Below are 25,778 nucleotides of genomic sequence, written 5' to 3'. Positions count from 1 at the left end.
TCAATTGCAGAATACAGTATATATTTCCTATAGAGGTGGATATGACCCCATAATACTCTTATATCAGTGTGACAGGGGCCACACATCACTGCTGTTAGGGGCCCTGCTCCTTCCACTATACAACTCTGCAACATGCAGCCCTTTCCTCACTAACAAATTATTCATCTATATTTTATGTTGCTGGGGACCCTGCTACTTCCACTTATAACTTCCAGTCTGTGGCTTTCTGCTGCCTCCATTCCCCTCCTCACATCATGTCACTGCCCCTGTCACATGCAGCCCTGTCCTCACTGACACATCACTCATCTCCTGATATACTCTGTGCTGCTGGAGTCCCTGCTCCTCCCACTATATAACTCTCAGTCTGTGGCTTCCTACTGCCTCCATTCCCGTCCTCACATCATATCACTGCCCCTGTCACATGCAGCCCTGTCCTCACTAACACATCACTCATCTCCTGATATACACTGTGCTGCTGGTGACCCTGCTCCTCCCACTATATAACTCTCAGTCTGTGGCTTCCTGCTGCCTCCATTCCCCTCCTCACATCATGTCACTGCCCCTGTCACATGCAGCCCTGTCCTCACTGACACATCACTCATCTCCTGATATACTCTGTTCTGCTGGGGACTCTGCTCCTCCCACTATATAACTCTCAGTCTGTGGCTCCCTGCTGCCTCCATTCCCCTCCTCACATCATGTCACTGACCCTGTCACATGCAGCCCTGTCCTCACTAACACATCACTTATCCCCTGATATACTCTGTGCTGCTGTGAAATCGCCTGTAATATGGTTGATACAAAGTACAGGACTGCAGTTCATGTCTGTCCTTCTACTTTATGCCTGGATGAGATAATGGACCAGTAGGTTTAGTAGATAAGGAAAGGACCTCCATATTGTCAGAGAACTGATGTGAATCTGAGTGTAAGCACAAGTAATACGTGTAAACAAATCAGTGAATTCCCGCATAATATCAAACACATATAATATAATAGGGAGAGACATTGCTCGGCGGTTGCTACTTCTGCAATTCGCAGAACCAAACACGATTCCGGCTGAGCACCCTGATTGCAGACCTCTCCTGTTTCACTTTGTTACAGCAAACGGCTACAATTTCCTATGGCTCATGAAGTGTAATTCGGGTATCGGATGGGGTTACACCCTGCTACGCTCAGCCAATCAATCCCTAGGAGATGTTGGTGCAGCAAGAGGTGAGACACACACTGCAGTCAGTGCAGCTCCCACCATGTATACAGTACCTCCTGCGGTATATGAGAGAAAGCAGCCTAGGTAATCTGCTGCAATCACAGAGCATTAGGTCATGTCTACGCTGGGCCTGAACAGGCAAGGTCACACCAGCCGCACATGTTACACACATTACTATCTCTACATCTGATTTGTTTATTAGCGAAACTGCCATAGAAAGTGTCAGAGAGCGGTGGAAAGTGCAGAACACTGAAAATGTCATCCAGGATATGAATAAAAGGCGATGCAATAATAATCACAGCGTAGGCCGGCGCTGCCCGATGGGCGGCCAATGGGACGCGTAATACTTTGTAAATCCTCAGATGGTTTTTATGTGATAATGCTTTACTAAGAGTATTCTACCAATGGCCACAGTGCTGCAAAATAATTGCAGGAGCCAGAATTAGGCAGACAGTACAGTTCAAAGATGAACAATAGGTGATAAATATATATATACATATATCTAGAGAAAACGGACGGTGTTGGTGCCATGTAATACAGATAAAGCAAAAAAATAGATGGCACTCTGGAACGGTTGCACTAACAAGGGGGGTCATTCAGAGTTGATCAAGCACTCAGACATGCGGGCGGAAGTCCAGCACAGGGCTAGTCCGCCCCGCATGTCAGTGCCGCCCCCCCCCCCCCCCCTGCAGAAGTGCAAAAGCATCGCACAGCAGCGATGCTTTTGCATTTGAGGAGTAGCTCCCGGCCAGTGCAGTTCCTGTGTGACGTCATGCAGCCACCGCGGCCCGCCCCTCCCAACGGTCCGGCCACGCCTGCGTTGGCCGGACTGCGACCCATAAAAGGCGGCTTGACGCCGCCGTATAGCCCCCTCTCGCCCAGCGATCGCCTCTGCCTGTCAATCGACTGCGGCGCCGGCGCAGTACTGACCCGATCGCACTGCTGCGATAAACTGCAGCGTGCGATCGGGTCAGAATGACCCCCAAGGTGTGTTTATTGTGTAAGTTAGCAACGTTTCACGCACAAATGTCCCTTTCTCAAACTGGTACAAGCTGATAACGCAGCGGCCGGCACCCCTCTCCTAAGTCTGTCCGTTCTCTCTTTTAGCGGGAACCATTAGGGAGCTCGCGCGGGGTCCACTGAGGACGCAATGAAGAAATGGGTCAGACCATCTACACATACAAATACATGAGAAAGGATCGCAACACATTCAACATGTTGATCCTGCAATCGATGAACTGCTATGTCCGCTGCAATACCTTAGAGACGATTTTTGCTTTGCATTATACTTCTTCATTCACATGGAATAATTGTCATTGGTGTGTTGAGTGTCTTTTTTTATTTTTTACATACACAGACTATCCACCTAACTATCTTTCGGGGGGAAGGGGTCGTGGTCACTTTTATTTATTATTTATTAACAGTTTCTTATATAGCGCAGCATATTCTGTTGCGCTTTACAATTAGAACAGTAATAGAACAAAACTGGGTAAAAACAGACAGACATAGAGGTAGGAAGGCCCTGCTCGCAAGCTGACAATCTATAGGGAAATAGGCATTGATACACAAGGATAGATGCTATCTATTGCATAATGGTCCACCAGATTGCTAGGTTCTTAATGGGTTGTATGATATGATCACCCCACAATGGCCCTCATTCCGAGTTGTTCGCTCGCAAGCTGCTTTTAGCAGCTTTGCACACGCTAAGCCACCGCCTACTGGGAGTGAATCTTAGCTTATCAAAATTGCGAACGAAAGATTAGCAAAATTGCGAATAGACACTTCTTAGCAGTTTCTGAGTAGCTCGAGACTTACTCTGCCACTGCGATCAGTTCAGTCAGTTTCGTTCCTGGTTTGACGTCACAAACACACCCAGCGTTCGGCCAGACACTCCCCCGTTTCTCCAGCCACTCCCGCATTTTTTCCCAGAAACGGTAGCGTTTTTTCGCACACACCCATAAAACGGCCAGTTTCCGCCCAGAAACACCCACTTCCTGTCAATCACATTACGATCACCAGAACGAAGAAAAAACCTCGTAATGCCGTGAGTAAAATACCTAACTGCATAGCAAATTTACTTGGCGCAGTCGCACTGCGAACATTGCGCATGCGCATTAGCGACTAATCGCTCCGTTGCGACAAAAAATAACGAACGAACAACTCGGAATGACCCCCAATGTTGGTCAAGTGTCAGGAGGGTGTGAGAGTAAAGAAAGACAATATATGTGATGTTATGTATACTGTACACAGAGGATGTAATTAGATAGAGGGAAGTTCACTTTTGGAGTAAGCTTGAGAAAAGACAACACTCAGAGGCTTATTTACTAAAGATCAGATTTTTTTTTTTCAAATCAACTTTAAATCAATCTAAATCGATATTGTGCTTTTACGGCTAAAACACACATTTACTAACATTTAAAAATTAATCTCAAACAATCGGCTACCCGGAGGTGCGGGTATTTTGTAAATTACTGCTGCTTTAAAAAAACGGGCAGACTCGCACAAAACACCCGCACTTCCGGAACTCGGAGGCTATTACAATCAGCAGATTGTCTGTTAGTAAATGTGTGTTTTAGACCCAGAAACACAACATCAATTTAGATCGATTGAAAACTGATGACAAACGACCTTTAGTAAATATATCCCAAGTCCGAAACGTTGCTAAAATAAAGATTTTGGTTCATTCATCTCTAGATAAAGACTGCCATCTCCTCTCTAGCTATTTATGAAACGTCTGTCACACATACATACACAGTCCTACCTAATAATGTGAGCATTTATTACAGGACACAACTATGGCATGTCACGGGGGTGCTTACATTACACAAAGTAGGAATTTTTCCACTGGAGAAGAAAATCATTCCCTTTCACATTAAAATGTAAAAATCTGTGATAATTCCAGATGCTATATGATTAAAGCAGAAATTTACCTTTTCTATCCAGGCCCCTAACTCTATGATCAAGTGACTCACAGCGGTGGCCCATAGCAAAGAATAAAATATAAAAATGAGCTATTAAATGGATCTACATTTTTCCACCAGTAAAGTCCCCCTAATTACATCAGCACAAACATGTACAGGTCAGGAGTAATTATATAACCATCTCTGCAATGCAAACAATTATTATTTGCCAAACACGGACCTACAAAATAAATAAAAAAGCAGAAACAGATTTGTGATTTAAACAAGGTCATACAAGAAAAAGTTGATTAATATAATGAAATAAACCAATTCCAGGCTTTCAACTCTGCCAGCTGCAGAAAACTGTGTATTTAAAGTATTTAAATAAGACAAATGTCACGCAGTTCTAATGAACACAAGGAAATATCTGTGAGTCGCTGTAACTAATTGTGACCTTGAAGATACTAAATGGGATTTTCTTAATTAAATCAATGACTGTCGTTCACATTTTACATGTGCACAAAATTCACGGCCTGCCGGTGTGTGAGATTTGATTCTTGCGTCAAAAGACGGCGTCTGTTCTGCATTGCAGTAACCACGAGGCGCAATTTTGGCGGCCTGCGATTCGCACGGTTCCTAAGCGTTATGCTGTAGGGATGATTTCCTGTGCGTTATCCCGCCAGGCTGATTGCTGCTTTCAGATTCCAAGGCCGTATTTGCAACCACAGAATCACTAAGTAGGTTTTAATTGCATTACATTTGCACAAGTTTTACCAGAAAGACAACACAGCTTGAAAATGTTTTTGGGTAATATTTCAGCAGAAAAGGCAATTTATTTAGTAATTATATCTTTCAGCAAGCGGAGAGAAATTAAGAAGCTGTAAGTTGCGGCAGAGGGTATCAAAATACTTGTTATGCAATAAAAACAAAGAATCTAATTTTAACAATTAGGAGCATATATTACTTTTATAGGCTTTGGCCTGATAACAGCAGAATCTTAATATAACCACCAATTACTGATACAACATAACAATTTGTCCTGTAAAGGGATATCATCGTCTAATGAGACGGAGGCGGCTCTCTCTCTACTATTAAAACAATTTAGTCATCTAGTCACAAATATAATATTGGCTTTTTTGCAACAACTCATTTACTAAAAAAATAAAAATAAATAAAAAAATTCTATTTAAACGCAAATTATCTAAATATGCTGTCAGAGTTGACAACGATGAGTGATGACAGCAACCAGAAAAGTAACATCTATTTATCTATGGAATGCAATTCTAACTTACATTTTATTTTAGATGATTATGTTGTTATAGGAATATGTCACTAAAAATAAATATTGTGAATTGATTCTTTTTCTTTAATATGCAGATAGTTAAACTAACAGTGTAACAGTCAAGTTTCAAATTTATGTGTAAAAAGCCCGAAAAGATACTATATGCTAGAACAAAAAATACACAAAAAAATATCAATATGTACTCTGCAAAGTGATATCTGAAATGGACCAATATTTTGCAGGTAAGTGGAGAAGTTCTGTAGATATCGTTATTTATCTGTCAGGGCGCGATCGGATTCTTCGTCCTCACAATGGAGGTTGGGGGATCAGGGAAATCCAACATTTTGGAACTCCTTGACCAAAAATTGAGTCAGGGATTTTTAAGATGCTGTAGTTTGCGGATTCCCTGAGAGATCGCCAATCAGCGATGCCCACCAATCCGCTTTCTTGATTGCAGATGGAATTCGTCAGAACGGGGGAAACGCAGCTCAGATGTAAAGGTCCCCATTAGATGAAACAGAGCAATGTTCTGCAGATCTCTAGAGAGGTTAATAATGTAGTAATCTGCAGAATATATCACTATGTATCCATCAGGGGGTAGATGGAACAGAGCAATGATCTGCAGATCCCTAGAGAGGTCTGTAATGTAATACGATTATTAGTTTATTATTAACAGTGTCTTATACAGCGCAGCAAATTCCACTGCGCTTTACAAGTGGACACAATTAGAAGACAAAACTGGGTGAAAGAATATATCACTATGTACCTGTTAGGGGGAAGATGTGAGCAGAGCAATGATATGCAGATCTCTTTGAGGGGTCAATAAAGTTCTAGATGGGTCAAGTTTATACATTAAAAGTCAAAGTGAAATGTAGGCCTCTAATTGGTTAAAAAAAAAAAAAAGTGATCTCCTACAATGAATGTGCTGATTCCACCTTGGAGTAAGAGGCTGTCAAGTCTCTTCTAGGAGTCAAAGCACACAGAACGGAGGATGTGAGGGGTTCTCAGCTGCCAGCTGGCCATAAATCTATACTATGCTACAGACAGGTCATCTACAAAGCAGGAGGTCAGGACCCAGCACCTGAGCGCTGGCACGCTATTGCAGAGCCCAGCGCTGAAGATAATTAAGATTTGTACACAGAGCATTCAATCAGGGGAAGAATGATCGGAATCCTGCTGGAGAACCTGATAACAGAACCTGGGCGGATTATCACCCACATTCCTGCCCTAATACAGGCCAGCTTTCCCAACCTGTGCAGCGCTGTGCATTGTTTTTTATGTAAGACTTCAGCGGGAGTCGGCCTATTGTTGCGCCTCGTCCTGCTGCTGTAGATTCACAACTGTTATAGCGCAGAGAACACGGAGATATTGTGCACGATTCAGCTTTGCGGCTGTTTCCATTTGAAAACGAAAAAAGCAGCATAAAAATAATTTATCAGAATTCAGTTTCGCAAATATAATGTCCGCCAGGACGCGGTTTGTTGATTTTCAACAATCTAAATATTGTTCACATCATTTTGGGCTGAAAGTTTATATATATGTATATATATATATATATATTGGTTTCAGAAAACATCAATTTGGTTGGTTCTGTCTTGCGTTAACCGCACGCAATTCCGATAGGTATGTAGTTGGCCGATGTTTTAAGCACTGCGCATGCGTCCTGATAACTAACCGAGAGGCAGAATAAATCTGGATAGAGTATGGATTTTCGAGGGTTTCCCTTGGAGGAAACGGGGGAGTGGCCAGGTTGACGAGGGAATGTCACAGGTGCGACACTGCCAGCAGCTGCGTCTAAAAGACGCACTACTGCTCAACACAGCGCTCCATGTTCAGCCGCAGAAACTGCACCTGCCACAGCCCCAACGCTGCAAGCGGGCGTCGCCGTTCCGTGGAAATCTGCCACAGCATCGACATACGAAAGACGAAGATGAGCGTGACGTGGAATCAGGACCATTATCAGCACGTTACAAGATGCTGGACCACTTGCGCTATATTAGTTTTCGTTTTATGCTGTGTCCGCAGTGTCACCTATGTTTCATTTGCTTAAATATTCTCATTACAATCTATGAAGTCAGATTGGGGGAGAATCTCTGCCGCGCGTATGTTTTCGTGGCTCCTATTTTGTATACAAGGAGGATCAGACATGAAAAAGAAAACAAAATGTAGAAAAAAAGTCTAAGCGGGAACATCAGAGCCCTAAATGTCGACCCTTATTATTTCAAATCAGCTTTGACGTTTAAAGACTTAATAAAGTGTGCGCAGAACGCAGATGCCTAGTTACTGTATACCCGCTGTACCAATGAAAATAATGATCCGTGCCTCAATGCTGCCAATGACTAATGAGCGAGCGATTTCTGCAGGAACGGGATGCATGGAGAAACATCAGAAATGAGATCAGATGCTGCACGTCTTCCCCCCGGAACATCCACAGCGTTCCGGCCACAGGCCGCCTTTCCATTAAAACATGCAAACTCTTCGCCAGCACGCAGGCCGGACAGGGGGCGGTGAGAGCCAGGTGGAGAGTTGCAGGATTATTCCTTCACTCCGGTGGTGCGTAGGCAGCGCTGGAATGCAGGGTGGATGGAATTGGCAGGGGAGGAAGAGAAGTGCAGTAGGCAATATTTACACTGAACACTTATGAAAGTGAAAGCCTCGGGCACATTACACTTTCCATTCGGAGGTGTAACTAATACAGGGAGGAATCTGGGAGCGTGGAACCTGAGGTTTGCTTAGTGTTAATCTGAGAGACCCCAGTCCCCACTTTGTGCGTCTTCCTCCCCCAGCGACGCGACAAGTGTGTCTGTTGTTCAGTCTTTATATAATTCTAAGAAGAAGAATTGTATTTATATCGCTCTTTTCTCCAATAGGACTCAAGGCGCTTTACAAGTAGTTTGCATATAAAACGGAGGTTTAGATTTGCATGAAATACAGAAAACATGAACGTAACACAGAAGAGTGGCAGTCGTTTTGGGTTCTAAGGATTATCCATCCTACCCAAGAAGGATCCAGGTGAGGCAGAAATTTTAGGCGCATTACAGGGGATTACATTGGGCAGAACAGATGACACATACACTAATGGGGAAGATAAAAATACTGGGCGAGAGCCTTGCATAATCATTGGTAATATGCATTATTTATTCTACATTATATAGTGCCATGTGAGGCAGCCATGGTAGGGGTGTAGCACGCCGCTACAGAGGTTTGGCTGACCATTAGAGAGTGCATGGTACGGGCCCATGGATAAATATATATAGTAAATACTGTAGTGCATGCATGATACTGTAATAGATTAATAACAGCAATGCACTGTACAAAATACTCCATATTCCTGTGCAGTATAAGGTAACATGTATTATGTATAATTCAAGAGCACAGTCTGGATCCTGATCCTTAGAGGAGGAGGCAGAGGAGTCCACCGGAGGTTTCCCCTGTACCCTGGTGGGGCAGTCCAACACTGCAGCCATGTTTGGCGCAACACAGTCAGATAAAATGTACGATTAGCAATACATGGAAATAAGACATACAAGGATAAAATGACCAGTGACTAGCAGTATACACACTGCAATACAATGGGCTGCTTATCCTGCCTAGACAGTATCGCTGAGCTTGGCTTATTCACAGGTTCTGCTATGTTATTCCCAACTACTTTGCTGTGCCAGCCGGCTTTGTGTGTCCGGTCTGACAGCGGCTGACGAGCTCGTTCACCTGGTCTCAGGCCGCAGGGTGACGGAGTAAGTCAGGACACGCAGACATAAAGAAAATGCACAGTTTATGCACAATATAGCTCGTGAAAAGACCAGGAAATAAAATCGCACTTGTTAAATGTTTCTGTGCACCGTGAATTACTTGGATGTACGCACATCGTTAGCACGGGTACAGTATGTGTGCATGTCATAATGATAATGGTGGTTTATAAAGAATAAAACATTTACTGTAATAATGCCCCGCCACAGGCACAAAGGGACTAGTCACTGATACGGAACAGGATATATAACTGCGATATTACACACTCATCATAAGACTTCTCACTAGTTAGGCATAATCGGAGGGAATGTTCACCAATTTTATTGTCACGCACATCCAACATCCGCCTGCTGTCCCCTAAACTCAGGGACATTCCCGGGTTTTAAAGACATATCCCTGAAAATTGTCCCTATTTTCAGTGCTGAGCAACTGTACAATAAAATCCCAGTACAATGGTGGTCATTCCGAGTTGATCGCTAGCTGCATTCGTTCGCTGTGCAGTGATGAGGCAAAAAAAGGCACTTCTGCGCATGCGTATGCAACGCAATGCGCATGCGCGACATACTATTACAACGGCCGATGTAGTTTCACACAAGGTATAGCGAAGCTTTTCAGTCGCACTGCTGGCCGCAGAGTGATTGACATGAAGTGGGCGTTTCTGGGGTGTCAACTGACCGTTTTCAGGGAGTGTTCGAAAAAACGCAGGCGTGCCAGGAAAAACGCAGGCATAGCAGGAAAAACGCAGGCGTGGCTGGGCGAACGCAGGGTGTGTTTGTGACAGGAACTGAACAGTCTGAAGTGATTGCAAGCGCTGAGTAGGTTTTGAGCTACTCTAAAACTGCACAAAAAATTTTCGCCGCCGCTCTGCGATCCTTTCGTTCGCACTTCTGCTAAGCTAAAATACACTCCCAGTGGGCGGCGGCATAGCGTTTGCATGGCTGCTAAAAACAGCTAGCGAGCGAACAACTCGGAATGACCACCCATGTAATTAAACAAGAAACGATGGATAAGGCCCGCTGAGCCTGTAATTTGTGTTTCTGCAAAGTGTCAAAATAGCGCAACTCAAACACGTGTCCTGCGATCAAACCGCCAGGACTGGTAGGATAGAAGGATATGAGAAAGGGAACATTTTATATTCAGCTCACAAATCGAACCATATTAAATATACAGTTTAATTACAAATCGCTAAATGTATATTAGGAAGCGTTAGGTCTTTAATTATGACTGTGAATACATAAATACTAATGGGAAAAAAAAGGTTCAAAACTCAGGTAGAGAGCACGGGACATCCATACGTGGCTAAGAACACAAAGCATAGCTACAGTGTTTGCTTAGTAATACTTCTGTACAAGAGTGCGCTGTAGAAAGTAGTTTCAATGTTCCTATTTTACATCTGATTAAATGTTTCTTAGGTCATTTATTTAATGGACCTCAATCTATGACCAATATATTATTCATTACATTTCATTATATCAGTTATTGCTCCTTGAAATTGTAAATGACGGTACAGGATGTGAGTATTCCGTCTTACAGGGTACAGACGCCAGAAATACTGTATTCCAGCTAGACCTGAGAGGAGCATGTAGCCGTGTATACAGTAGAAAAATAATAATAATAATTGTATTTTCTTCCTCCAGACATACAGAAGCAAAGGAGCCAAGAATTACACATGCGCCCACAGTATTGTGTGTGTGTATAAATATTTAATTAACTTTTCAAATTGTCTAATCAGAATAAATTGCCATTTAATAAGTTATGGTAAGTTATCTGAATAGCAAATGAGTATTAGAAGGTAAATACCGGTTCTCTTTTACATACTCTAAGGCTGTAGATTTGTCATAAGAATTGAAAAATTACCAGAATTGTTTTTTGTTTTTTTTAATTAAATGTTATTTTATATCTAGACTCATATATCATATGTTCGCAAAGCTAAAACACAGTTCGCAAAGCTAAAAATTCATCATCTTCAGCGAGAATGTAAATTGTAAAGCGCAACGCTAAAAAAATATCTGTTATTACATAAATACACAAAATATGTTATCCAATTAAAAATACTAACTATAGATAATAAATATATAAAAAATACCTGGTAATTAATATATAATAAATATGTCCTTTAACAGGATGACTTGCTGGGCAGATATAAAATGCCTATTTATATTGTAATTATTTTTATTTATGTTGATATTCTAGAAGCCACACCTCTATGGATAGAGATGGTCAGACGGAGTTACAGAAATTACAGAATTATAACCACTCCCAATAAATGACCCCATCATTTATAAGTATTGGTACACCTTGGGTCCCCCATATCCAAATTTCTGAAATATAATTTTTTTTTTAGCGTCACTGAGATAGTGACAGCTTTGCTTTCCGAAGGTCCAATGTACACAAACTTTGTTTAATGCACAAAATGATAAAAAAAATAAGATTTTACTTACCGATAAATCTATTTCTCGTAGTCCGTAGTGGATGCTGGGGACTCCGTCAGGACCATGGGGATTAGCGGCTCCGCAGGAGACAGGGCACTAAAATAAAGCTTTAGGATCAGGTGGTGTGCACTGGCTCCTCCCCCTATGACCCTCCTCCAAGCCTCAGTTAGGATACTGTGCCCGGACGAGCGTACACAATAAGGAAGGATTTTGAATCCCGGGTAAGACTCATACCAGCCACACCAATCACACCGTACAACTTGTGATCTGAACCCAGTTAACAGTATGACAAACGTAGGAGCCTCTGAACAGACGGCTCACAACAATAACAACCCGATTTTTTTGTAACAATAACTATGTACAAGTATTGCAGACAATCCGCACTTGGGATGGGCGCCCAGCATCCACTACGGACTACGAGAAATAGATTTATCGGTAAGTAAAATCTTATTTTCTCTGACGTCCTAGTGGATGCTGGGGACTCCGTCAGGACCATGGGGATTATACCAAAGCTCCCAAACGGGCGGGAGAGTGCGGATGACTCTGCAGCACCGAATGAGAGAACTCCAGGTCCTCTTTAGCCAGGGTATCAAATTTGTAGAATTTTACAAACGTGTTCTCCCCCGACCACGTAGCTGCTCGGCAGAGTTGTAATGCCGAGACCCCTCGGGCAGCCGCCCAGGATGAGCCCACCTTCCTTGTGGAATGGGCCTTGACAGATTTAGGCTGTGGCAGGCCTGCCACAGAATGTGCAAGTTGAATTGTGCTACAAATCCAACGATCAATGGTCTGCTTAGAAGCAGGAGCACCCAGCTTGTTGGGTGCATACAGTATAAACAGCGAGTCAGATTTTCTGACTCCAGCCGTCCTTGAAATATATATTTTCAATGCCCTGACAACGTCCAGCAACTTGGAATCCTCCAAATCGCTAGTAGCCGCAGGCACCACAATAGGCTGGTTCAGGTGAAACGCTGACACCACCTTAGGCAGAAACTGAGGACGCTTCCGCAGTTCTGCCCTGTCCGAATGGAAAATCAGATATGGGCTTTTATACGATAAAGCCGCCAATTCTGACACTCTCCTGGCTGAAGCCAGGGCCAGTAGCATGGTTACTTTCCATGTAAGATATTTCAAATCCACCAATTTGAGTGGCTCAAACCAATGGGATTTGAGAAAATCCAAAACTACATTAAGGTCCCACGGAGCCACTGGGGGCACAACCGGGGCTGTATATGTAGTACTCCTTTTACAAAAGTCTGGACTTCAGGAACTGAAGCCAATTCTTTCTGGAAGAAAATCGACAGGGCCGAAATTTGAACCTTAATGGACCCCAATTTGAGGCCCATAGACAATCCTGTTTTCAGGAAATGTAGGAATCGACCCAATTGAAATTCCTCCGTGGGGGCCTTCCTGGCCTCACACCACGCAACATATTTTCTCCAAATGCGGTGATAATGTTGTGCAGTCACCTCCTTCCTGGCTTTTACCAGTGTAGGAATGACCTCTTCCGGAATGCCTTTTTCCCTTAGAATTCGGCGTTCAACCGCCATGCCGTCAAACGCAGCCGCGGTAAGTCTTGGAATAGACACGGTCCCTGCTGAAGCAGGTCCCGTCTTAGAGGTAGAGGCCACGGATCTTCCGTGAGCATCTCCTGAAGTTCCGGGTACCAAGTTTTTTTTTTTTTGGCCAATCCGGAGCCACGAGTATCGTTCTTACTCCCCTTTGCCGTATAATTCTCAGTACTTTTGGTATGAGAGGCAGAGGAGGAAACACATACACTGACTGGAACACCCACGGTGTTACCAGAGCGTCCACAGCTATTGCCTGAGGGTCTCTTGACCTGGCGCAATACCTGTCCAGTTTTTTGTTAAGGCGAGACGCCATCATATCCACCTTTGGTTTTTCCCAACGGTTCACAATCATGTGGAAGACTTCTGGATGAAGTCCCCACTCTCCCGGGTGTAGATCGTGTCTGCTGAGGAAGTCTGCTTCCCAGTTGTCCACTCCCGGAATGAACACTGCTGACAGTGCTATCACATGATCTTCCGCCCCGCGAAGAATCCTTGCAGCTTCTGCCATTGCTCTCCTGCTTCTTGTGCCGCCCTGTCTGTTTACGTGGGCGACTGCCGTGATGTTGTCCGACTGGATCAACACCGGCTGACCCTGAAGCAGGGGTTTTGCCAGGCTTAGAGCATTGTAAATCGCTCTTAGCTCCAGTATATTTATGTGAAGAGACATCTCCAGGCTTGACCATACTCCCCTGGAAGTTTCTTCCCTGTGTGACCGCTCCCCAGCCTCTCAGACTGGCATCCGTGGTCACCAGGACCCAGTCCTGTATGCCGAATCTGCGGCCCTCTAACAGATGAGCACTCTGCAACCACCACAGAAGAGACACCCCTGTCCGTGGCGATAAGGTTATCCGCTGATGCATCTGCAGATGCGATCCGGACCATTTGTCCAGCAGATCCCACTGAAAAGTTCTTGCGTGAAATCTGCCGAATGGAATCGCTTCGTAAGAAGCCACCATTTTTCCCAGGACCCTTGTGCAATGATGCACTGACACTTTTCCTGGTTTTAGGAGGTTCCTGACTAGCTCGGATAACTCCCTGGCTTTCTTCTCCGGGAGAAACACCTTTTTCTGGACTGTGTCCAGAATCATCCCTAGGAACAGCAGACGTGTCGTCGGAAACAGCTGCGGTTTTGGAATATTTAGAATCCACCCGTGCTGTCGTAGAACTACATGAGATAGTGCTACTCCGACCTCCAACTGTTCTCTGGACCTTGCCCTTATCAGGAGATCGTCCATTTTCTTTGAAGAAGAATCATCATTTCGGCCATTACCTTGGTAAGGACCCGGGGTGCCGTGGACAATCCAACCGGCAGCGTCTGAAACTGATAGTGACAGTTCTGTACCACGAACCTGAGGTACCATTGGTGAGAAGGGCAAATTGGGACATGGAGGTAAGCATCTGTCCCGGGACACCATATAGTCCCCTTTTTCCTGGTTCGCTATCACTGCTCTGAGTGACTCCATCTTGATTTGAACCTTTTTATGTAAGTGTTCAAATATTTCAGATTTAGAATAGGTCTCACCGAGCCGTCTGGCTTCAGTACCACAATATAGTGTGGAATAATACCCCTTTCCTTGTTGTAGGAGGGGTACTTTGATTATCACCTGCTGGGAATACAGCTTGTGAATTGTTTCCACTACTGCCTCCCTGTCGGAGGGAGACGTTGGTAAAGCAGACTTCAGGAACCTCCGAGGGGGAGACGTCTCGAACTTCCAATCTGTACCCCTGGGATACTACTTGTAGGATCCAGGGGTCCACTTGCGAGTGAGCCCACTGCGTGCTGAAACTCTTGAGACGACCACCCACCGCACCTGAGTCCGCTTGTACGGCCCCAGCGTCATGCTGAGGACTTGGCAGAAGCGGTGGAGGGCTTCTGTTCCTGGGAATGGGCTGCCTGCTGCAGTCTTCTTCCCTTTCCTCTATCCCATGGCAGATATGACTGGCCTTTTGACCGCTTGCCCTTATGGGGACGAAAGGACTGAGGCTGAAAAGACGTTGTCTTTTTCTCCTTTTTACGGCAATACTTCCATGTGCCGTTTGGAATCTGCATCACCTGACCACTGTCGTGTCCATAAACAACTTCTGGCAGATATGGACATCGCACTTACTCTTGATGCCAGAGTGCAAATATCCCTCTGTGCATCTCGCATATATAGAAATGCATCCTTTAAATGCTCTATAGTCAGTAAAATACTGTCCCTGTCAAGGGTATCAATATTTTCAGTCAGGGAATCCGACCAAGCCACCCCAGCGCTGCACATCCAGGCTGAGGCGATCGCTGGTCGCAGTATAACACCAGTATGTGTGTATATACTTTTTAGGATATTTTCCAGCCTCCTATCAGCTGGCTCCTTGAGGGCGGCCCTATCTGGAGACGGTACCGCCACTTGTTTTGATAAGCGTGTGAGCGCCTTATCCACCCTAAGGGGTGTTTCCCAACGCGCCCTAACTTCTGGCGGGAAAGGGTATACCGCCAATAATTTTCTATCGGGGGAAACCCACGCATCATCACACACTTCATTTAATTTATCTGATTCAGGAAAAACTACAGGTAGTTTTTTCACACTCCACAAAATACCCTTTTTTGTGGTACTTGTAGTATCAGAAATATGTAACACCTCCTTCATTGCCCTTAACAAGTAACGTGTGGCCCTAAAAGAAAAATACGTTTGTTTCTTCACCGTCGACACTGGAGTCAGTGTCCGTGTCTGTGTCTGTGTCGACCGACTGAGGTAAAAAGACGTTTTAACGCCCCTGACGGTGTTTGAGACGCCTGGACAGGTACTAATTGGTTTGCCGGCCGTCTCATGTCGTCAACCGACCTTGCAGCGTGTTGACATTATCACGTAATTCCTTAAATAAGCCATCCATTCCGGTGTCGACTCCCTAGAGAGTGACATCACCATTACAGGTAATTGCTCCGCCTCCTCACCAATATCGTCCTCATACATGTCGACACACACGTACCGACACACAGCACACACACAGGGAATGCTCTGATAGAGGACAGGACCCCACTAGCCCTTTGGAGAGACAGAGGGAGAGTTTGCCAGCACACACCAAAACGCTATAATTATACAGGGACAACCTTTATATAAGTGTTTTTCCCTTATAGCATCTTAATATATATAATCATATAATCTTTTCGGCGGGCTTCTTCTCCCGTTTTTCTGAGACCTGGCAGGGGTTAAATACATCCATTTAACCCCAGGGGCTATATGTGATGTATCTTTTAGCCAGTATAGGTATTTCATTGCTGCCCAGGGCGCCCCCCACAGCGCCCTGCACCCTCAGTGACCGCTGGTGTGAAGTGTGTGACAACAATGGCGCACAGCTGCAGTGCTGTGCGCTACCTCATGAAGACTGAAAAGTCTTCTGCCGCCGGTTTCAGGACCTCTTTACTTTTCGGCATCTGCAAGGGGGTCGGCGGCGCGGCTCCGGGACCGGACTCCATGGCTGGGCCTGTGTTCGATCCCTCTGGAGCTAATGGTGTCCAGTAGCCTAAGAAGCCAATCCATCCTGCACGCAGGTGAGTTCACTTCTTCTCCCCTAAGTCCCTCGTTGCAGTGAGCCTGTTGCCAGCAGGCCTCACTGTAAAATAAAAAACCTAAAAACTTTTTCTAAGCAGCTCTTTAGGAGAGCCACCTAGATTGCACCCTGCTCGGACGGGCACAAAAACCTAACTGAGGCTTGGAGGAGGGTCATAGGGGGAGGAGCCAGTGCACACCACCTGATCCTAAAGCTTTATTTTTGTGCCCTGTCTCCTGCGGAGCCGCTAATCCCCATGGTCCTGACGGAGTCCCCAGCATCCACTAGGACGTCAGAGAAATATTGTATAAAATTATTTTTAGGCTGGTGTATAATGTGTGTATGACGCAAATTAATTTTGTGTATGTACACAAACTTTGTTAAATGCACAAAATTGTTTAAAATATTGTACAAAATTACCTTCTGGCTATGGTGGTCATTCAGAGTTGATCGTAGCTGTGCTAAATTTAGCACAGCTACGATCAACTTTCCTGATATGCGGGGGGACGCCCAGCACGGGGCTAGTCCGCCCCGCATGTCAGTCCGGCCCCCCCTCGCAGAAGTGCAAAGGCATCGCACAGCGGCGATGCCTTTGCACTTCAGGAGTAGCTCCCGACCAGCGCAGCTTTAGCGTGGTGGCCGGGAGCTACTCATCGCTCCCCGGCCCGCAGCGGCTGTGTGTGACGTTACGCAGCCGCTGCGGCCCGCCCACCGTGCAGTCCGGCCACGCCTGCTTTGGCCAGACCAAACCCACGAAATGGCGGCTGCCGTTCCGCCCCCTCCTGCCCAGCGATCGCCTCTGCCTGTCAATCAGGCAGAGGTGATAATTGTATCCCTGCTACAGCCTTCGGCCGACGCATGCGCAGTAGGGACCCGTTGGCTCTGCTGCGTTAAAACGCAGAGAGCGAACGGGTCAGAACGACACCCTGTGTGTATAAGATGCGTATGAAACATAAATGCATTCTGTGTGTAGACTTGGGTTAACCTGCACAGTAATAATAAGTGTAATGTACGTGTAATGGGCCGGCCTAGGGGTGTGGTTCGTTTTATCGACAGTATCTAGGTCGACAATGTTTAGGTCGACCACTATAGGTCGACAGTCACTAGGTCGACATGGATGGAAGGTCGACAGGGTCTCTAGGTCGACATGTGCTAGGTCGACAGGACTAAAGGTCGACATGAGGAAATTTTTTTTTTCCGTTTTCTTCGTAGAGTGACCGGGATCCCAAATTAGTGCACCGCGTCCCCTCGCATGGCTCGCTTCGCTCGCCATGCTTCGGGCATGGTGCCTTCGCTCCGCTACAGCTTCGCTCGGCACACTTTACCGTTCCAATCGTAGTCCACGTGGATCGTTAAGTATGAAAAAATCCCCCCCAAAAAATAAATGTGAAAAACTCATGTCGACCTTTAGACCTGTCGACCTAGCACATGTCGACCTAGAAACCCTGTCGACCTTCCATCCATGTCGACCTAGTGACTGTCGACCTATAGTAGTCGACCTAAACATTGTCGACCTAGACACTGTCGATCTTCAGACCGGATCCCCCGGCCTAGAGCTGACAGACCAGTGTGACAGAAGATGTTTTGTGTTCATTTGTATTTATGCAAATATGGGAGCGATCACACGTTCTGAACTCATCAGCTGTCCATGGACCTAGGGTACTAGAACGCATAGGCACACTGGCCATCTTCCCAGAGCCGCACAATTCTGGTAACACAATCATAGTGGCAAGGTTGCGTTCTCTACCTTCCTCCCAGCCTGCAGCCAGACAGTGAATGACTGTCAGTATGCTGATTGGTGGATGGCTGGAGCCAATCAGAGTGCTGACGGTCGCTCACTTTATGGAAGCATGTAGAGAGACGTTACAGGGCAGCCGAAGGAGCATGTTGTCATTTATTTCATTGGTTCCTGTGAATGGGTGGGCAGGGGCCCCAGTGCTTTGCCCAGCTTTGCCCTACAATGCTGTTAAGTTGGCCCTGATTGGACGGACACAACAATTTGTCCAATCACAAGCTACCAAAGGTGAAACATCTGCTCTCGAAATCTTTGACAGGGTGAGGTTGCTGAGAAGCATCAAGATGTGATCACTAAAGGTAGGTACACACTGGCCGATATATCGGGCGTTCTCTTGAACGGCCAATATATCGCGCGTCCGTCGGCCAGTGTGTACGGGCGATACGTCTGTGAACTCCATCATTCACAGATGTATCGCGTAGGCCCCACAGCACAGCCGATGGGCAATATATCTACCGATATATTGGTGCGTTGCTGTGTGTGTATGGGCGCTCGGCCGACCGCCCGTACCCATGCTGCGGCAGCCGGCGGTGATTGACAGCTGAACTGGGCGGGCGGGTGTTCATGCTCGCCCAGTTCACGACGTCAGTCCCCGACGGATCGGGCAGTGTGTATGCTCAACACACTGCTCGATCCGTCCATAGATATATCTGCCGATCAACTGATCTGCAGATATATCTATCAGTGATATATCTATAAGCTTTTCACCACAGTGAATAATAGTAAATACTTGTGATACAGAAAAATTTATCACATTTTCTACAGAGGACAGGTAGAAAAGTTTACAAAGCGTCCAATCATCTTCTACCTTATCTTTTTATAGAATGCACTTGTGGTTTTTTTTTTTTCAATGTACTTTATTAGCTTAATTTTAAGTGCAAATTTTGACTATGAGAAACCACTTAATGGCCCCGAAAATTTGGATGTAGGAGATTCTTGCAGAGCAGGCATTTCCCAAATTGCTAAAGGCATTGGCAAGTTCCTAAACTAAAGCATCACGCTGGGAAAACAGACCTCAATCTGTGGACCTGCCTAAGTGTACCCCAAAACTTACTTTCTACTTCTGCATGGTATGAGCCTTTAACTCCTTCCCTGTAAATAATTTCCCACAGTAACCCTACCTGAACAATCCTCATTATTAGCACCACTGACGGCTGCGACGAAGGTGCCAGCTGCTGTTTATCTAATGCATAATAATATGAAATGGTTTTATTCCCCGCTGGGTAAATGTCCACATGTTGATTCTTGATAAAACGAATAACGATCATATTAAATGCGCAGCGCTCGTCAGGCACAATATGGCTTCCACCTCTGCGAGTGCCAATTCGCGCACAGACGTTAAATAATAGCTGTGTGCATTTCCAATCATCCATGTTTAACTTCAGCCTGCTTTCGCTGCACGATTAGACTATAAAATTGTGAATTATTTAAACAATGATGTCAATTAAATTTTACTGTGAGGTGATTTAATGTGTTGGCGAGGTTTGGCGCTACCTTGGCATCAACTGCTCCTTTTGCGGCAGACTTCATTATGAACCCGTTCTCATTTCTGTCGTCAGATAAAGGGAGACCTGCTCTATAATATAGAAGACAATAAACTCTCTAGAGTAGACCTGGCGATGTGTATTGTGTCCCTTTCCTGACGGTCAGCATTACACTGCTTCATTAGATCTGAGACTGTGCATGCAAGCTGCATAAGACGTACGGAGAGGAAGTCCGGTCCTTGTCACGCAAGTGTTAAAGGCCGCCATTTTTGTGAAGTCGGAGCACATGGAGACGTTTCAATGGTAACTCCTGCGGTGTGACTACATGGCCTACAGAATTATACTCTTTCCTAAATGTTATGTCGGCAAATGTTATCCGGTCAGGATGTCAACGGGTGTGGTATGGAAGGTAGATAGTGTCTAGGTCGACCACTATTGGTCGTCAGTCACTAGGTCGACATGGTCTAGGTCAGTGATGGCTAACCTTGACACTCCAGCTGTTGTTGAACTACACATCCCAGCATGCCCTGCATCAGTTTTAGCATGGCCAAATAGCAAAACTGTAGCAGGGCATGCTGGGATGTGTAGTTCAACAACAGCTGTAGTGTCAAGGGTAGCCATCACTAGTCTAGGTCGACAGGTCAAAAGGTCGACATGAGGAGATTTGAATGTTTTTTGGTGTCGTTTTCTTCGTACAGTGACCGGAAACCCCAATTAGTGCGCCATGTCCCCTCGCATGGCTCGCTTCGATCAAGGTGCCTCGCTCTGCTACCGCTGCGCTCGGCACGGGTTACCGGTCCCAATCGGAGTCCATGTGGATCGTTAAGTATGAAAAGGTTCAAAAGAAGAAATAAATTGTGAAAAACATGTCGACCTAGAGACCCTGTCGACCTAGAAACCCTGCCGACCTAGTTACTGTCGACCAATAGTGGTCGACCTAGATAGTGTCGACCTAGATACCGGATCCCGATGTCAAAATGTCCACCTTATGTCACTATTGAAATTCTCAACTTGCCGACATTTTACTGTCGACTACAACCCCAAATACACTTGTTTAATTGCAACTTAAAACTATCACATCATCTATAATTTGGAAAGCGTTACGGAGGTTAGTATTAATACTATCGGCTTTTATCTAACACTAACATGTGGGTACCTTCCCATGAATACGGAACGCTGTATAGGTGGGTGTTTTAGGTTAATGAATGAATCTTCACATTCATTTGCAGCCATTTACATGATTCCACGAATCTGGACTGTTAATTACTAAATGATGGGGGGTGGCAGCAATTCAAAAACCAACCTATTATGTATCGTGATTCCCTGGGGTTATAAAACTGAAAAGTGGTGGAAGAAGTGACTGGCATTGCTTAGCATTCTGGGTAAAGTGAATCTCACAGGATGTGGCAATATATTGATCATAATCTCAGCATTTGGGAGGTTACTGTAATTATGGCTTTTACTGTACTTTGTAGAGATTTTACTGGTGACTTTCCTGACTGCAGCTCTAATCCCACCAGTGGCCTGGATATTTCTGCTGCAGGCCCACCAGGCAGGAATCAGAGGAGAGTCGCCCTTCAGAGTGCGCTGGGGCACCGGAAGATGGTTCCATTCAGGTGTATCAGTCAATGATACTTTAATGCAAAAGCCTATTTTTCACACATTATAATGAATGTGATGCCCCTTATAATACAGGAGATGGATTTCACATGGAGCATGCAGACACTTGTCTGACTGTGATCAGACTGAAACTGCTTTAGGTAGCAACAAGACCTAAAAGCCAGATTTTGTGTGTAGTTTGGACGACGTTAGATCTGACTTAATGACTGATTTCCACATTTCTGTAGCGTAACGAAGTTTACATTATTTACTGCACTAAATCAACGTTTGGTTTGTGGAGACCTCACCAAAAATCTGGATTAAAAGCAAATTTATAGTTCCATAAATGATCCAGTGTTTTCATAGCAGTTTATCTGTGTTATGGTCTAATTATTTCATGCTTTCTTCTTCTTCTTAAAGTCACGTGTGTACTGTACTTGACATTTGTGAGAATGGAGGCAAAGATCCAATCATATGTAATATTTCAAATGCTGTCTAGGTGATATGTACTGGCTGCCGATTATAAAAGGATAGTGGGTAACAAAATAATACGTTAAGGTGGAATACAAAGTATCGCCACGCGTTCCGTCAGCCGTGACAGAATCACCTATTCTCTTTAGGCTCACGCGTTCCACAGCACCCAGACCCGGTCCTCTGCCAGGTCCCATGGCAGAGGTAGGGGATAAGAAGTCTTCAAGAGTTTCAGTAGCTGCAGAGGGTATCTACAGTATGATCGGGAGCCAGATGGATGCCGGAACCCTTATTACAGGCTTATAACTGCAACAATCCTTCTCGGTCTGGTATCCGTGAAACTATGAGGTTTTGGCAAACGCGAGACGCAGAAAAACTATCGCATCAACCCATGAGAAGCATTTCCCACAGACTGGCTTCACATTAACCCTTCGTTGAACGAGGGAGATGCCAAGAGTATATCTATCGCTCTCAATGGAGTCATTGATCTGGTGTTCCGCTCGCGGATTTGGCGACATACATTTTGTACCATTATTAAAATGCCTAGTATGTGTCGTTTCGGTTTACAAGCTAACCACTGCATATATACCGAGAATAATTTGTCCCAGACTGCTACATTTACCGAATGTGAAGATATTTCGTACTCATCACAAATAACATCAGGTATAGGATCCGATAACACAGCTCATCTGAGTAAATATCCTTAGAAATGTCACTTTTTTTAAATTCCAGAGCTCAGTTCTGTTGGCCCCGGAACAATGGAGTCAGGGGCCAATCTCTTACATCTATCGGTGCCTCATGCCTCTGTGATGCCTCTATTTTGTCATGAATTAATATACTGTGAATATCGGATAAAATGGCTGCGGGTGACGGGGGTCTGCTTTAAACTCCTCCTAAACACAGATAAATTAGTTTTACGTTTTGTTTGTGTTTAAACAAATAGATTCCAGAAGATTTTGGTCTCCAAACTTTTACAGTAACTGTAGAACAAGGACTTCTGAACTTCTAATGTATGTTCCCTACAATTTCTCCAATTTAGAAGACTGCAGAATGCCTCTATAATGCTACAGTGGTAATTCTGACCACAGATTATGGTGGTCATTCCGAGTTGTTCGCTCGCAAGCTGCTTTTAGCAGCTTTGCACACGCTAAGCCGCCGCCTACTGGGAGTGAATCTTAGCATAGTAAAATTGTGAACGAAAGATTAGCAGAATTGCGAATAGACACTTCTTAGCAGTTTCTGAGTAGCTCAAGACTTACTCGGCAACTGGGATCAGTTCAGTCAGTTTCGTTCCTGGTTTGACGTCACAAACACACCCAGCGTTCGCCCAGACACTCCCCCGTTTCTTCAGACACTCCCACGTTTTTCCCAGAAACGGCAGCGTTTTTTCACACACACCCATAAAATGGCCAGTTTCCGCCCAGAAACACCCACTTCCTGTCAATCACATTACGATCACCAGAACGAAGAAAAAACCTCGTAATGCCGTGAGTAAAATACCTAACTGCATAGCAAATTTACTTGGCGCAGTCGCAGTGCGAACATTGCGCATGCGCAATTAGCGGAAAATCGCTGCGATGCCAAGAAAATTACCGAGCGAACTCGGAATGAGGGCCTATGTGTTTACATTTTGCAAAAAAATCCTGTGATATGAAAGCAGTTATGTAACGTTCTGCTGCCGTCGCAATACTGGCAACGCCAGTCCACGATTATGCATTGGGAGCCAGGGGTGCAACAGGACAGATCTCTTCTCAGCAGCTGGAGCCAGGAGCTAAGACCTCAGATCTAGAACCAAGAGCTGGAATACAGAGAAGAAACCGGGACCTAGAATCCAGGGCTAAGGATACTGGCAACACCAGTCCACAATTATGCACTGGGAGCCAGGGGTGCAACAGGACAGATCTCTTCTCAGCAGCTGGAACAGGGAGCTAAGAACCCAGAGATAGAACTGATATCTAGAATCCGGAGCGGGAACTGGGACCTAGAACCCAGGGCTAAGGATACTGGCAACACCAGTCCACGATTATGCATTGGGAGCCAGGGGTGCAACAGGACAGATCTCTTCTCAGCAGCTGGAACAGGGAGCTAAGAACCCAGAGATAGAACGGAGATCTAGAATCCAGAGCAGGAACTGGGACCTAGAACCCAGGGCTAAGGATACTGGCAACACCAGTCCACAATTATGCACTGGGAGCCAGGGGTGCAACAGTACAGATCTCTTCTCAGCAGCTGGAACAGGGAGCTAAGAACCCAGAGATAGAACTGAGATCTAGAATCCGGAGCGGGAACTGGGACCTAGAACCCAGGGCTAAGGATACTGGCAACACCAGTCCACAATTATGCACTCAACAGGACAGATCTCTTCTCAGCAGCTGGAACAGGGAGCTAAGAACCCAGAGATAGAACGGAGATCTAGAATCCGGAGCGGGAACTGGGACCTAGAACCCAGGGCTAAGGATACTGGCAACACCAGTCCACAATTATGCATTGGGAGCCAGGGGTGCAACAGGACAGATCTCTTCTCAGCAGCTGGAACAGGGAGCTAAGAACCCAGAGATAGAACGGAGATCTAGAATCCAGAGCAGGAACTGGGACCTAGAACCCAGGGCTAAGGATACTGGCAACACCAGTCCACAATTATGCATTGGGAGCCAGGGGTGCAACAGGACAGATCTCTTCTCAGCAGCTGGAACAGGGAGCTAAGAACCCAGAGATAGAACGGAGATCTAGAATCCGGAGCGGGAACTGGGACCTAGAACCCAGGGCTAAGGATACTGGCAACACCAGTCCACAATTATGCATTGGGAGCCAGGGGTGCAACAGTACAGATCTCTTCTCAGCAGCTGGAACAGGGAGCTAAGAACCCAGAGATAGAACTGAGATCTAGAATCCGGAGCGGGAACTGGGACCTAGAACCCAGGGCTAAGGATACTGGCAACACCAGTCCACAATTATGCATTGGGAGCCAGGGGTGCAACAGGACAGATCTCTTCTCAGCAGCTGGAACAGGGAGCTAAGAACCCAGAGATAGAACGGAGATCTAGAATCCAGAGCAGGAACTGGGACCTAGAACCCAGGGCTAAGGATACTGGCAACACCAGTCCACAATTATGCATTGGGAGCCAGGGGTGCAACAGGACAGATCTCTTCTCAGCAGCTGGATCAGGGAGCTAAGAACCCAGAGATAGAACGGAGATCTAGAATCCGGAGCGGGAACTGGGACCTAGAACCCAGGGCTAAGGATACTAGTAAAAGTGTATGTTGTGTGCATAATGTGGGTGTCTTATGTCTAAAGTGAAAAAGCTCCCCCAAAAAGTCCAGTGCTAAGCCTGATCTCCCCCCCCCCCCCCCCCCCCACTGGGAAAACTCAAGAGCGCCCCCTGCCCGCCTGCATTGTCGGAGAATCTGTAATCAGAAACACAGCTATAAATAATTCAGACAGCACCACATTCTTGCTTACCGAAGCCCTGACTTTGCCAGGATAAAATGTTCATTTTGGCCACTATCGAGCAGGACCTGCCATAGTGTCTTGTTTCTGCGGCGAGATCTCAGTTTCACAGTAAGTCAAAATAAAGAGATCACCACTGAAATGAAAACAGGGACGCTGTCTAGGAACGGGCCAGGCTGAATGTGTAACGGGGAATTTGAAGCAACGTATGGAAATGTAAAGGCACATTGTACATCTCTGAATGCAAATCATGCACTATAGGTCTGCGTATAACGCTCGCAAGTTCATCAAGGATACGTTAATTTCATGCAGTA

At 45.5% G+C, this 25,778-nt stretch overlaps 1 protein-coding gene across 13 annotated transcripts in view; it reads right to left on the bottom strand.

The window, feature by feature from the left end:
- The window catches only part of SOX6 (SRY-box transcription factor 6), a 560,806-nt gene that overhangs the window by 246,698 nt on the left and 288,330 nt on the right, over window positions 1-25,778 (bottom strand). The gene's annotated exons all lie outside the window — the stretch shown is intronic.

Source organism: Pseudophryne corroboree, chromosome 11 (genome assembly GCF_028390025.1).
Source record: "Pseudophryne corroboree isolate aPseCor3 chromosome 11, aPseCor3.hap2, whole genome shotgun sequence".
NCBI classification, from domain to species: domain Eukaryota; kingdom Metazoa; phylum Chordata; class Amphibia; order Anura; family Myobatrachidae; genus Pseudophryne; species Pseudophryne corroboree.
This window is presented reverse-complemented; position numbering and strand designations above follow the sequence as displayed.